This window comes from Passer montanus, unplaced genomic scaffold (genome assembly GCF_014805655.1).
Source record: "Passer montanus isolate IOZ18808 unplaced genomic scaffold, ASM1480565v1 scaffold18, whole genome shotgun sequence".
NCBI lineage: Eukaryota > Metazoa > Chordata > Aves > Passeriformes > Passeridae > Passer > Passer montanus.
The window spans coordinates 8,447,005-8,458,376 of record NW_024365381.1 but is presented as its reverse complement, the minus strand read 5'-3'; the positions used below and the strand labels follow the sequence as shown (position 1 = coordinate 8,458,376).

General features: G+C 44.1%; 1 long non-coding RNA gene across 3 annotated transcripts; it reads left to right on the top strand.

Moving 5' to 3' along the window:
• Positions 1-8: 8 nt before the first annotated feature.
• LOC120500341 lies at positions 9-9,647 on the top strand. 3 transcript variants are annotated; one of them, XR_005627077.1, is made up of 4 exons: positions 9-2,280; positions 6,206-6,996; positions 7,198-7,282; positions 7,493-9,647. It is a non-coding gene; the product is annotated as an uncharacterized LOC120500341 (long non-coding RNA). The 3 variants fall into 3 exon arrangements; XR_005627078.1 differs by lacking the exon at positions 7,198-7,282; XR_005627076.1 differs by having other exon boundaries at positions 7,198-9,647.
• Positions 9,648-11,372: the final 1,725 nt, after the last annotated feature.

Here is an 11,372-nt window from a genome sequence, read left to right as displayed (position 1 = left end):
TGCGCTCAGGGCTGGAACACAACCGTGGGCTTTACCCATCCAGTGCACAGCAGGCTAAAACCTTGGGTGCGGGCAAGGGCTTGCGTCAGGCGTTTCTGGCCCTTGCTGAACAAAGAATGAGGGGAGGAAAATAGATGAGATCCTGATCTGCTTAAATCCTCATTTGGAATCAAATGTGTGGTGACAAGGGAGAGAGCTGAGCTTTGTCTCCATTTTACATAACTCTGCAGAATTTATCACAGCTTGGCTTCTAGGTGGTTGCAGTAATGGCAAGAGATTGTCCCAAGGCATATTTGAAATGAAGACATCTGAAAGTTGAAGATTCACCTGCTATTTTTCAGTACAGACGGAGGATGCAGCTCTGTGACCGTCCTTACCAGATCTGTGCAATGCTGGATCTGTTGACTTTACACAAAAAGCCAGCAGATACAGCTGCAGCAGGCTGCCTCTTTTGATGCATTTTGATAATTACAGTATCATCCTTTAAATAGCATTTTCCTGACTTGTCACCTGAAGTCCTGTGCTGCCCTGAGTCCCAGCCCTACCCCTTCCCTTTGTGGGCCGGGAATAACATAACACCCAGGCTCTGTTATTAATGACCTCTGTGGGATGAATTTCTCTTTTTCGTGCTTAGTCACCGACATCTGTTTCCCTGGAACAATGCAGCACGTGATGGGGCTGACATCATAGCTTTGCACGACTGCCCCCACAGTCACTCCTCAAACCGCAACAGCAGCAGAGTACCAAAGATGGGAAAGTTATTTCTGCTGCAGGCAGTGACGGAAAGGTTACCGTGTAGCTAAAGGCCAAGGGCACTGTCTGCATCACTTGCTTCTCTCTTGGGTTCCAAAGATGCACATTTCCATCCTGTGCAGAGGCAGCATCTGTGAGGAGAGCCAGGATGATGCACAGAGGAGAAAATCTGCAGTACAGGCAGGACTTGAGGACTTTCCTTTGAGCGAGAAAAGACAATGCTGGGATTATCCCTGTGGATCATAACCTTTGCCTGCTGAAGAAGATACATTGAGATGTGCCATCTAACATATAAGAGTGCTAATTTCATAATGAGTTACAGAGCTTTAACAGGTGCCATGGGAACAGGCAGTTCTGTTCCTGCCAACACCAGGACTCTCCTGTCTGCAGAGTGAGCTGGTGCACAAAGCTAAACCAGCAAAAGGTAGTGCTGGAAAAGGCAGCAAGCAGAAGGTTTAACTCCATGAAAACCAGCTTGGAGAGGGATAAAAACAAGGGTTAGCACTGAATAGAGAAGAGGGGAAGGGGCAGGAGTGCCCCTTTAAGGAAGAGCTGCTCAATTTAGCAGTGCAAAACTGCAGTTTAAAAAGCCTTGTCCTTGTAATGCCAAGCAGAAATCCCCCTGCATTGGAACACTGGAGGAAAAGCATCAAAAGTCAGGAGGAGATTCGGGAGATGACAATCCCTCTTTAGGACATTCCTGTGTTATCTAAGGCTGTTACCAGCAAAAATTTTGGTCACACACTCTTCTATTCTCATGGATTTCTCATGTGAGGGTCATGAGCAAGCAGATTTGTTTCCTACCCAGTTTCTCCAAGTTTTATGAAAGCAGGCAGTACTGTTTCACCTTTTAGCTCGAGGTTGTCTGAAGACCACCAGACTTAATATTATTGCTGCTGGCTAGCCCAGTAGTGTACACCTTCCTGCAGTTCTGGTTGTTGGGAGCCACACAAGCTGGCTGAAATCCTTGCAGTTTATTAATCAAGGTAACTAAGGAAATACAGTTACTATTTGGAAGTGAGAAGGTCATGAGGCAGAGGAAGATGAAATGAAAGTTGAAACAAAGTCTCATATACCATTAATGTCTGCTTGTTGAAAACAGTTGACAAGGAATAATTCTTTGCTGTCTCTTCCAAATTAAAAAAAAAAGTAATCAAATGAAACTAATGGAGTCCAAGTCAAAAGGTACAAAAAGAGGTGGTTCCTCACCAACTGATAGTAGACCTCTAGCATAAATTGCTGCAGGATGCTCAGGATACAAGAAGTTTATATGGCCTCACCGTAGAGATGGTTTTAAACCAGGGAGGAGGAGGAAACAGGGAAAAAAGGAGTGAGAGAGGGAAAATAGAGACTCCAGTTCAGAGACTGCCTAGCGCTGCTGAAGACCCTCCACAAAACCTGCTGTTCCACAGATCCACAGTGAAGCTGCTGTATAAGCCTTGCAGCCAGAGACTCAGCACTTTGCCCAGTCCTACAAGACTTCTTGAATGAAAGCAGAAGTGTAGCTGGCATCCTCTCCTGCTGCTGGTGAATATATTTGTTACTTCTTCCACTGTGTTATCCACTAGGTTATCTGTGTTAATCTCTTCTACTGTTCTTTGTTTTCTCCTTTCCTGTACTCTTAGTTACCTTTGCATTCTCTGTTCTGTTTTTTCCAAAGCTCCATGACTAACTAAACTAACATATTTCTGTTACTGCTACAGAAGTGTAGCTCTCTTAGAAGTAGCAGCAATGAGGGTTCAAGAACAGCTTTACAAAAGTCTCAAGTAGGTGGCAAACACTGAATAGAGAATTTAATAATTGAGCACCAATTGCTCCAAATTCAAAATATTTGGAGAAAGAAAATGGAAACTGACAAAAAATAACAGAATAGCACATTCAGAAATTAGTTTTTCACAGGTTTTTTTTTTTTCTGTTTTTCCACTTTCTGGAAAAGCTAAGCTTTTCAAATTGCTCAAATCTAAAAATATAGATTTCTTATATCTTTGTGTCAGGCTGAGAGCCCTTGCCCACCACCCAGAAGTATATTTAGCAAGTAGAATCCTTTTTTTTGGCAGACTAATTCAGGGTGAAACGTGCTGCCCTGGGGCTGTATCACTGAGCAGGCAGTAGAGTTAGGGAGCCTGACTGAGGCTGCTCTTCCACAGTCCCGACAGACCCTCACAGCCTAACCTGCTTTGTTTCAGCTGCCTCCTGCCAGAACGCCCTGGATAACAGCTCCTCACACTCATCTTTTCTAGCCAAATGTAATAATGAACATCCCATTCATTATAGCCCAGCAGCAGTATTAAGCTCGTCCTGAAGGTACCTTAGGTGCAGGGGATCTGTAGCTCAACAGTGAAGTTGCAGACTTTACCTTTTAGCTCAGGTGAGTATGTGTCTTCCATGGCTGTGGCTCAGGAGGAGGGAGCAGAGGCAGGACTGACCATCCCCTCTTCTGGACATGGAGCAGGCACTGCCAATGTCTCTGCAGTTTGCCACTGTGTGAAGCAGTCAAGGCAGATTGACAACAGAGTAGTGCACCATCACATCAGATCATATCCCAGTAGAAATTTAATAATGCCAAGGCCTTATGCACCATCACATTTTTACATGATCTATAAATGCAACAAGGTTTAGGTTAGCTTTTATGCAAATTTATGCCAGCTGCAGATGGGCAGCTGGAACCTGGTCCAGCATGAAGATTACAGGTACAAAGTGGAAAGGATGTTTTTTTCCTTGGGTTAATATTTGAATCATCAGAACAAGCTTACACAGCTCAGTGTGTTTACTTTTAGATGCTGAATGCAAACACATGAGGAAATCTCAGAACACTGTGAGAGCAGGCTGTAGACTGCTGCAAAAACACCTTATGGGGTCAAAGGTATTTATAAACCTCCCGAGGGTAACAGGAGATCACCTGCAGGATCATGTGGCCTTCCTTGTCTGGCCCTTTTCTGAAAGCCATGATGTAACTTCAGGTCAGAGCTGCCCCCAAACAACTGCCATGGTCTGCCATTACATTTCCAAGCAGCTTCAATCATACTGTGTCTTTGTTTTGACAAACCACCTTCTCTGTGTACAGAGACCCAGGGACTAACACTGCTGACAGTTTTTGTTTTCAGCAGAGGGCAGATTGCAAACACTGAGCATGTTGTCTTCACCTTTTGCTTAACTGAGACACAGTACTCACTTTAAACAGAGTATGAAGAATATAGGTCATAATAGGGGAAGAATAGGATGAAGAAAGTTCACCTCTTCTCAAGAAAACAGCACTTTTAATCCTTAAACTCTGTGAAGTAACTAATGAACCATTTCTGAGAAATCTCTAGTACAATACCAAATGCTAATTTCCCAGTAGTGCAGTGATTTTTCGATTGGCAGACTTCAAAGGTCAGAAAGGCAATGGAACAAAAGATTAAATCATCAATTTTTACACACTTTCATTCAGTACACTGGTCAGCAGCTTCTGCCAACAGGGCAGGCAGTCAAGATCAAGATATTTCAAGTGAATACAACACTCCTTACTGCAATAACTAACTTATCAGGCAAGGGGGGGGGAATAGAGATGTGTTAACCCTGACCATAATAAATCTCTTAGTCCATTTTTAAGCAACTAGGAAAATACCAAAGTAAAATTCATTGTAAGCTGAAAGTACAACATTTTCATTTTCAGAGTTTGCACTCAAAACAGCTCCTTGACAAGCCTAGAGGCAGTGCCTTTGGGGAATCAGGGGTCTCTTCTGAGCATGGAATCATTCAATACCTGCATTAATAATTTGTTGAACAGATTCGAGCATGCAGTGTTAAAACATGCAGATGAATCAGGCTGGAAGAGTTTCAAATTCTCTGAAGATAAGAAAAGAGGGTGTGATATTTAAGGGCCAAGTTATGAAGTGAATGGCAGAATGACAGGCAAGATTTAACAATAACTTCAGTTTCCTCACCACAGAATGCCACACCATTCATAAAGAGGAATATATATTGTTTTCTGCTATATTTGGTGAATAGAAGTCAAACCTTCATGGAAGGTTGGAGTGTTATGAATGCTGTAAGTTCCTTCTGTTCATCTCACCCTATTTTCCATGCAGTTCAAGTCGGGGGAGGACAATACAAGCCCAATCAATGCTGTGTTTATTTCTTATTGTTAGAACACAGTTAAATTGAGGAAAAACAACATTAAAACATTCTACCACATACTTTCCCAGTCCAGGAAAAATGTCAATAGGCTGTAAGTACAAGTGACTGTTTAAAATAGATGTCACATTACATATATTAAAATAAAGGCAAAAAAGGAAAAAACTTACACAAAAATATATATTCTACCTTTCAGAAAAGGGAATGAAATCTTGAAATCAGAGAACCTAAAGTAACAAATGCTCTGGAAAGGAGATTGATCAAATCAGGTGCAATTGAAAAAGTCCAGAAAATTTGCAAATGGCATGACTACAACCAAATTACTGAGATGAAAAGAGGTGCAGTGAAAAGGACTGAAAGTTGCTGAAATTTTTCCCATTGAAATCCCAAAAGCAGGCCAGAAAGGTAAATAAAGAGACAAGAGAAGAAACTGAAGAAATTAAATGTGAAAAAAAAATTAAAAGAAAAATCTGAAATGAACAAAACCAATAAAAGTGAATGGGATGACCTGAAATGCAGGGAAAGGGACCAAAGCTTGCCTCATTGAAATTGACCCTCATTTAAATGACAAGATTTCATTCCCTTTCCTGAAAAGAATTGGAATATATATATATATACATATACACACATATATATGACATTATGCTTTCTTCAGCCTTCTGACGGATGTTGCTGGAAAGCAAACTGTATTTTCAGTACCTTTTTAACCATCCAGGAATGATGCATAACTTGTATTTTATTTATATGTCACTTAAGTTACTTTGAAAAGGTGTGTGTATATACAAGCATGATAACCCTTTGAATGTTCTCATACCAATACCAAGGTGTTTCTTTTCATATTGCCTAAAGTACATGTATACCTGATCTTTCTGTAGATGTCATTTGATGCTATAGTCAATTCAGTGACAGGCCTGTTTCTGGAGGTTTCTGCTCCCAGCTTCTCATTCTTGCTGTTCTCTCTCCTTCCATTTTACCAACTCAGCTTTCAGAGATACTCTAATAAGAATTATTTTGGGTTTTTTTGAACCAGAACTATCACTCCTCCCCCTTGACAGGGCTCTGCTGTCAGAGGGGTACTAACGAGGTCCACATCTCACCATATCCACACCAGGGAATTTATCTCTGAAGTGCTCATTCCCTGCTGGGGACTGTGCCACCAGGTAACATCAGGCCCTTGAGCTTTACACTATCCCATGATCTAGGTGACAAATACAACAGCACAGAGCTAGAATAATTAGTGAGGGCACTGGAACTCACCCTTTTGCAAACCCATAATGCCAGCCAGCCAGCCAAGCCCTCAAGAAGACAATTAATTCTCTGAAAATTTCCCTTGCAGCCACAAGTGCTGGAAAAGTTGTCTAAATGTAAGAGAAAATGAAGCAGATTTTGGGTTGTATTATCCTCAGACGCGGATTCTGTCTGCAAGAAGCCCTTCATGAGCAAGGGGTGTTTGGTGCCACAAAGCACTGTCATCTGCAGTAATTAAGGATGATCAGCACCAGACACTACAGATGAGAGGTGGGACAGCTCCTGGGGTGCAGCAGCTGGAAGGCTCAGGGGACACCTCGGCAGTGGTTCAGCTCTTATTTCTTAAGCATAGGGATTTGTCTGAAGCCCGCTACTCCCTGTGTGGATTTAAAGGGCTGTATGAGGGTCAGCTCAAATCAAGTTAACCTCAGAGCCCTGACAGTGATGTGCAGTGAGCTGCAGTGCATGCCAGGCTGCAAAGCACAGTTACTCAAGAACATATTCCACCTATTGCTCTAGAGTGAAGTGTTTGGCCACCACAGTGTTCTGAATATGCGTCTGCCCAAAACAAAAGACATGATTGTGCAGATCTCTTTTCTATTTGGCACCATTTCTGCAGCTCTAAAACAGCCATGGCTTCTCTCCTGCAGCCCCCTGAGCTGCAGAGCACATTAAGTAATGCCACAACAGCTTTTTCAAGGATCTGATAGTGCTACACGACTCTCCAGCATCCTCAGTTTGCTGGCTCCCAGCATATACACAAGCAGAAAAGTTCTCTTGTGACTACTGTCAAATTCAGGCATTGAATGGCAAGGAGTGGAAGCAACAGACACAGGCTATTCTGGACAGCAGAAAGCTGGAACACAAAGAGCCTGGCAGGTCAGTCCACTCTTCATTACTTGCTCTGTCTCCTCACTACCACCTTCTGCCTTTCCAAAGGAAAATATGTCCCCTCCCCAGCACAGAGATAAGCCAAGAGCCTTGGCTGCTGCTGCTCTCTGTGGGAAGTCACTTCAGTTTAACAAACGCCATTACAAGACACCTTATTTTTTGTCTGTTTAACCCATGTTTATGTTTCAGAATTTATCCTGTCACATTGAGTTACAAGCCCTTGGAATAGGATAAAGGCTCCTTTTTCTTCCCTGGGGACTGTTCCTTTTGAATGGTAATAACAACCCTCCTTAGCTGTCCTGCATAGCTGACATACACATAGTTATCCCTTTTCATCTTTTCTTGTAAGTCCTTCCAGCCTCTGATAATGTCATTGGTCTTGAGTGACCCTTGCTTTGTTTTTCCCATGTCTTAGACTCAGCTGCAAGACAGCTGATAACATTTATAATTATCAAGATGCTTAAATATGTTGCTGCTCCCACAGGTGCCTCCCACCCCTCCTCATCTGTTGCTGGGAGGGTGTCTCCTGGAAGCTCAGAAGCCTTTTCTTCAGGCTAGGCTGAATTCATGTTACAAGGCTGGCCTGATCATCCTCTGCTGCTCTGGACTGTGCTGCTGAGAGGAAGGAAAATGAACTCCCTGTCTGGTGAAAAATGCTCTCCATGACCCTAGCTCTGCTGTCTGAGATGGAAATATGGACATAAAGCACTGGCTCTGGCAGGCAGCTTCATGGAAGAGGAGTGACTCAGGCAAAATACTGATGGGCTCTGCACTCAAAGTATAACACACTGACCAAACTCTATACACAGGGAAACTTGAAGTGTTCCTGACAGCTGCACTGGGCTTCAATCCCATTTTGGGTTGGGTTGTTGGTTTTTTGGGTTTTTTTTCTCCCAAAGCTAGAACAAAAAAGGAACAAAAACAAAATAAAGAAGAGCATTAAAAAATTCATTCCCTATTTAAAGAAAATACAATTTTAAGGGGTTTTTTTTGTTTTGTTTTACCAAATCCTTTTCACATTCAATGAAGAAAAGGGTGGTTTTAAGCTTAAACTGACATCCCTAATTTCAAAGGTAAAAGTAGCCATGGCTATGTATTAGCCAGGTGCTTCATGATCTAGGCTCCACACTCTGGTAGACAGGTAGGTACACAGATGAAAATTCAGGCAAGATCTGCCTTGGGTGGCTATGAAGCACCAGCCACAAGATGGTATCACATAAGCTTCTGAAAGAGGGAATAAAGACCCTCACCAAATGATTATGCTCTGCTTTTTTTAAGCATGTTTTTAACTTCAGCAGCTAAATAACATACTGGCTCACAGCTGCTTTATTTAAAGTTTCATTGATCTGACTCTGTTGGGAGCTTATAATGAATACCAGATCCCATATCCCTTATATTTTCTATGGAGACAGGCAGAAGGAAAACACTTAAAACAAGGCAAGCTTTCTTTGAGAAGCAGGGGAGGGTGGGAATCCCCCTCAAGCAGTAATATTCCTCTGCTCCCTCACCAGACTAAAAAGGAAACACATAAAAGTTATTTATAACTTTTTTTTTTCTAGGTTATGGAACACAATAAAATAATAAAGATCTTTTGGGCTTTAAAAAACAACAACAAAAAAATCATACTTTGTAATTTTGAAAATTTCAAAGGAAACTGCATCAAGTGCCCAGAAGGGCATCGTGTTTGGAGAATTTATTAACTCAGTCATTAAGCTGGGTGGCAAATCATCTCCCCTATGCCCTGAGAGATCATGTTTGGGTTGCAGTGTCACCCCTGACACTGCTGGAGAGACTGCAAAGAGTGCTTTCTCTTGCCCCATTTACATCCCTTCCTCACCCCCTAGGCTTCAGGTTAGCAATAAGATGCTGCTGGTGGGTTTGTGCTCCTGGGGGAAGGGCCAAAATGCAACGGTGATGGGCATCCTCAGAAACTGCAAAAAGTAACCCCAGGTGTAAAGTGAAGATGACTTCATACACATGCAGAACAGAGGGAGAAGTAAAGGGAAAAAAAACCCCATTTAATTTATCTGAATCTCTCATAATTATCTTTGCTAATTGCATGAGGAAGCTACAAGGCATTAATCCTTGCTTCTCAACTCACTGGGACCAGGACCAGCCCATTAATTGATAAACTGACCAAAACAGAAACACACTTTGTTCTCTATTGCAGTAATAAGCAAGAAAACCTTATTCCAGTGCCTCAGATGAACAGCACCACATGCCCCTGCACCCAGACCCCTCCCACTACTCCACTGCATTTTTACCACCTTGTTCTGGAATTCCTGATTTTGCTGCCAAAATTCAGTAAAGAAGAAAAGCAGCCTCCCTGCACGACTGCCAGGGTCCCCACTGACCCTTCTTAGGCTGGGAACAGCAGGGCCTCCATTTGATACCGAGGGCAGGGCCCCGACTGCTTTATCTCAAACCCATCAGCCACAGGGCAGAGCAAGAAGAGAGTGATTATGTAGCAGGTGCTACCCTTGGCTCCACGACAGGACAATCAACATCGCTGAATTACCATTGCAGCCATTCCCCAGGGAGCAGCCTGGCTGGAATAAAGGGGCCATCCCTCAGTCACCACGTGCAGAACAAACAGGAGCTCACAGCTAAAGCAGAGGTCTGGAGGAAGACATGGGGAAGGTGTCATTAAAAGCATTTGTTTCCCTGCCTGCAACAGGTCTGGTATGACCTGGAGAAGGTTACTTCAGTTTTCTGTGCTTTTGTTTTTTCCCCTCTCCATCAATAAGGGCAGTGTGGGCCTTTCCACCCATGGAGATGCCACAAAGATAAAATTCCCAGTTATTTGTAAAACTGTTGAATAAAGCGCAGGGAGGCAATAAGAGAAATACTGAAGAGTTTCACTAACAAATCAACTATTTTAAAGCTTCCTGAAGGAAGCAATTATTTGGAGCCAGGTTACATTTATGAGGGAAAACAGACTGTAGGATGGTAATACTCTATCTTGCAGAGTTGAACCCAGGATAATAAATCTCCACGAAACTGCCATTCTGTGCGGGCGGCTTATGGAGATGGAGGAAAGTGATGCAGGTTTGGAGTCCTGTCACCCACAAGAAGCCCTATACTGCCCTGCAGCACCCAGGGAGAAGAGTACAAAATGGGAAACCCAGCATATCTGCACTCTTGGGTACCAGGCTTCCACTTCTGGCTCCCTAGGAAAGCTCTGCTACTCCCAAATCTGGCCCCTGATCTTCTCAACATGAGGAGATTTTTAAATGTGAACTCAAAGATGGACATATATACCTTCTAATTATAGGTAACATGTTATCCCTTAGTGGAGGATCTGCCTGATGGCCAGAGCTGGGGCAGAAGCAAATCCAGCAAAGCAGCCAGCAGCTCTGCCCAGTCCAGCCAACAGCACCCCCAGCTGCCACTGACCTGTCAGGAAGGTTGTGCACTGCCACTGCCAGCTCTCCCACCTGCCCTCTCACCCCCAGCTGCCACTGAACCCCATGAATAAGACAGGTCTCCCTGATGCTCTTTGGAATTCAGAGGATGCTCTGGCCTCCAACAGCTCCCGTCTCCTTCCCTGGGAGCATCAGCTCTGTGCCCAGTGCTGCTTGGCTGCTCAAACCACTGGGTGCTGTGGTTTGACACATGTGGGAACAAGGGAGAGAATGTCTGTCCCACGAAGTGTGTCCCCCAGCCTCACTGGGATACATGAGCCTGGAAGATAAACCCTGCGTGCCACACAGAGCTGCTAAACTCAGCGTGATCTCGAACACCAACCACTAGAAGAGCTGCCAGATCAGAGGGCATGTCCGGACAAGGAGTCAAGGGTATTTGTGCCTTGACTACTGGAACCAGTCTGTGACCTCTTGCCCCAAAATCTTTTTTTTTGCTCACTGGTGTAACATGAAAAGCCTGAGCTATATCCCACAGATGCACCATGGGCTCAGCATGGACCACATGACAAAGAACTGTCAAAGGACAATCACCTTATGCCAAGGTACTCTCAGGGCTGCTCAGCTCTGCCTGTGTCTCACAGAGGGTTAAGGTGAGGAGTTTGCTGGTAAACATCATCGTCCTGCAAAAAGGAACAGAGAGAACTGGGAAGTCATTGCATGTGCTTTCCCATCCCTCCCCCTTCAGCCCAGCTTGGTGCCAAGAGAGACCATTCAGTTTTGCCAAGCACCACCACCGCTGAGGATCGGGGGCTGGCAGTGTGTCCTGCTCTCCTCTCCAGGCAGCTCCGTAAGGAGCTCTGCACGGCGCTGGCAGGTGAGGATGCGCTAACGCCCTGTGAAGCACGGGGCTGGCTGGCACGCAGCCTGCGGGCATTCTGCTTTCGGGAGGGGGAATCTGCATTTTCACGACGCCCGTAAAAACAAGCCAGCGGCTGGGGG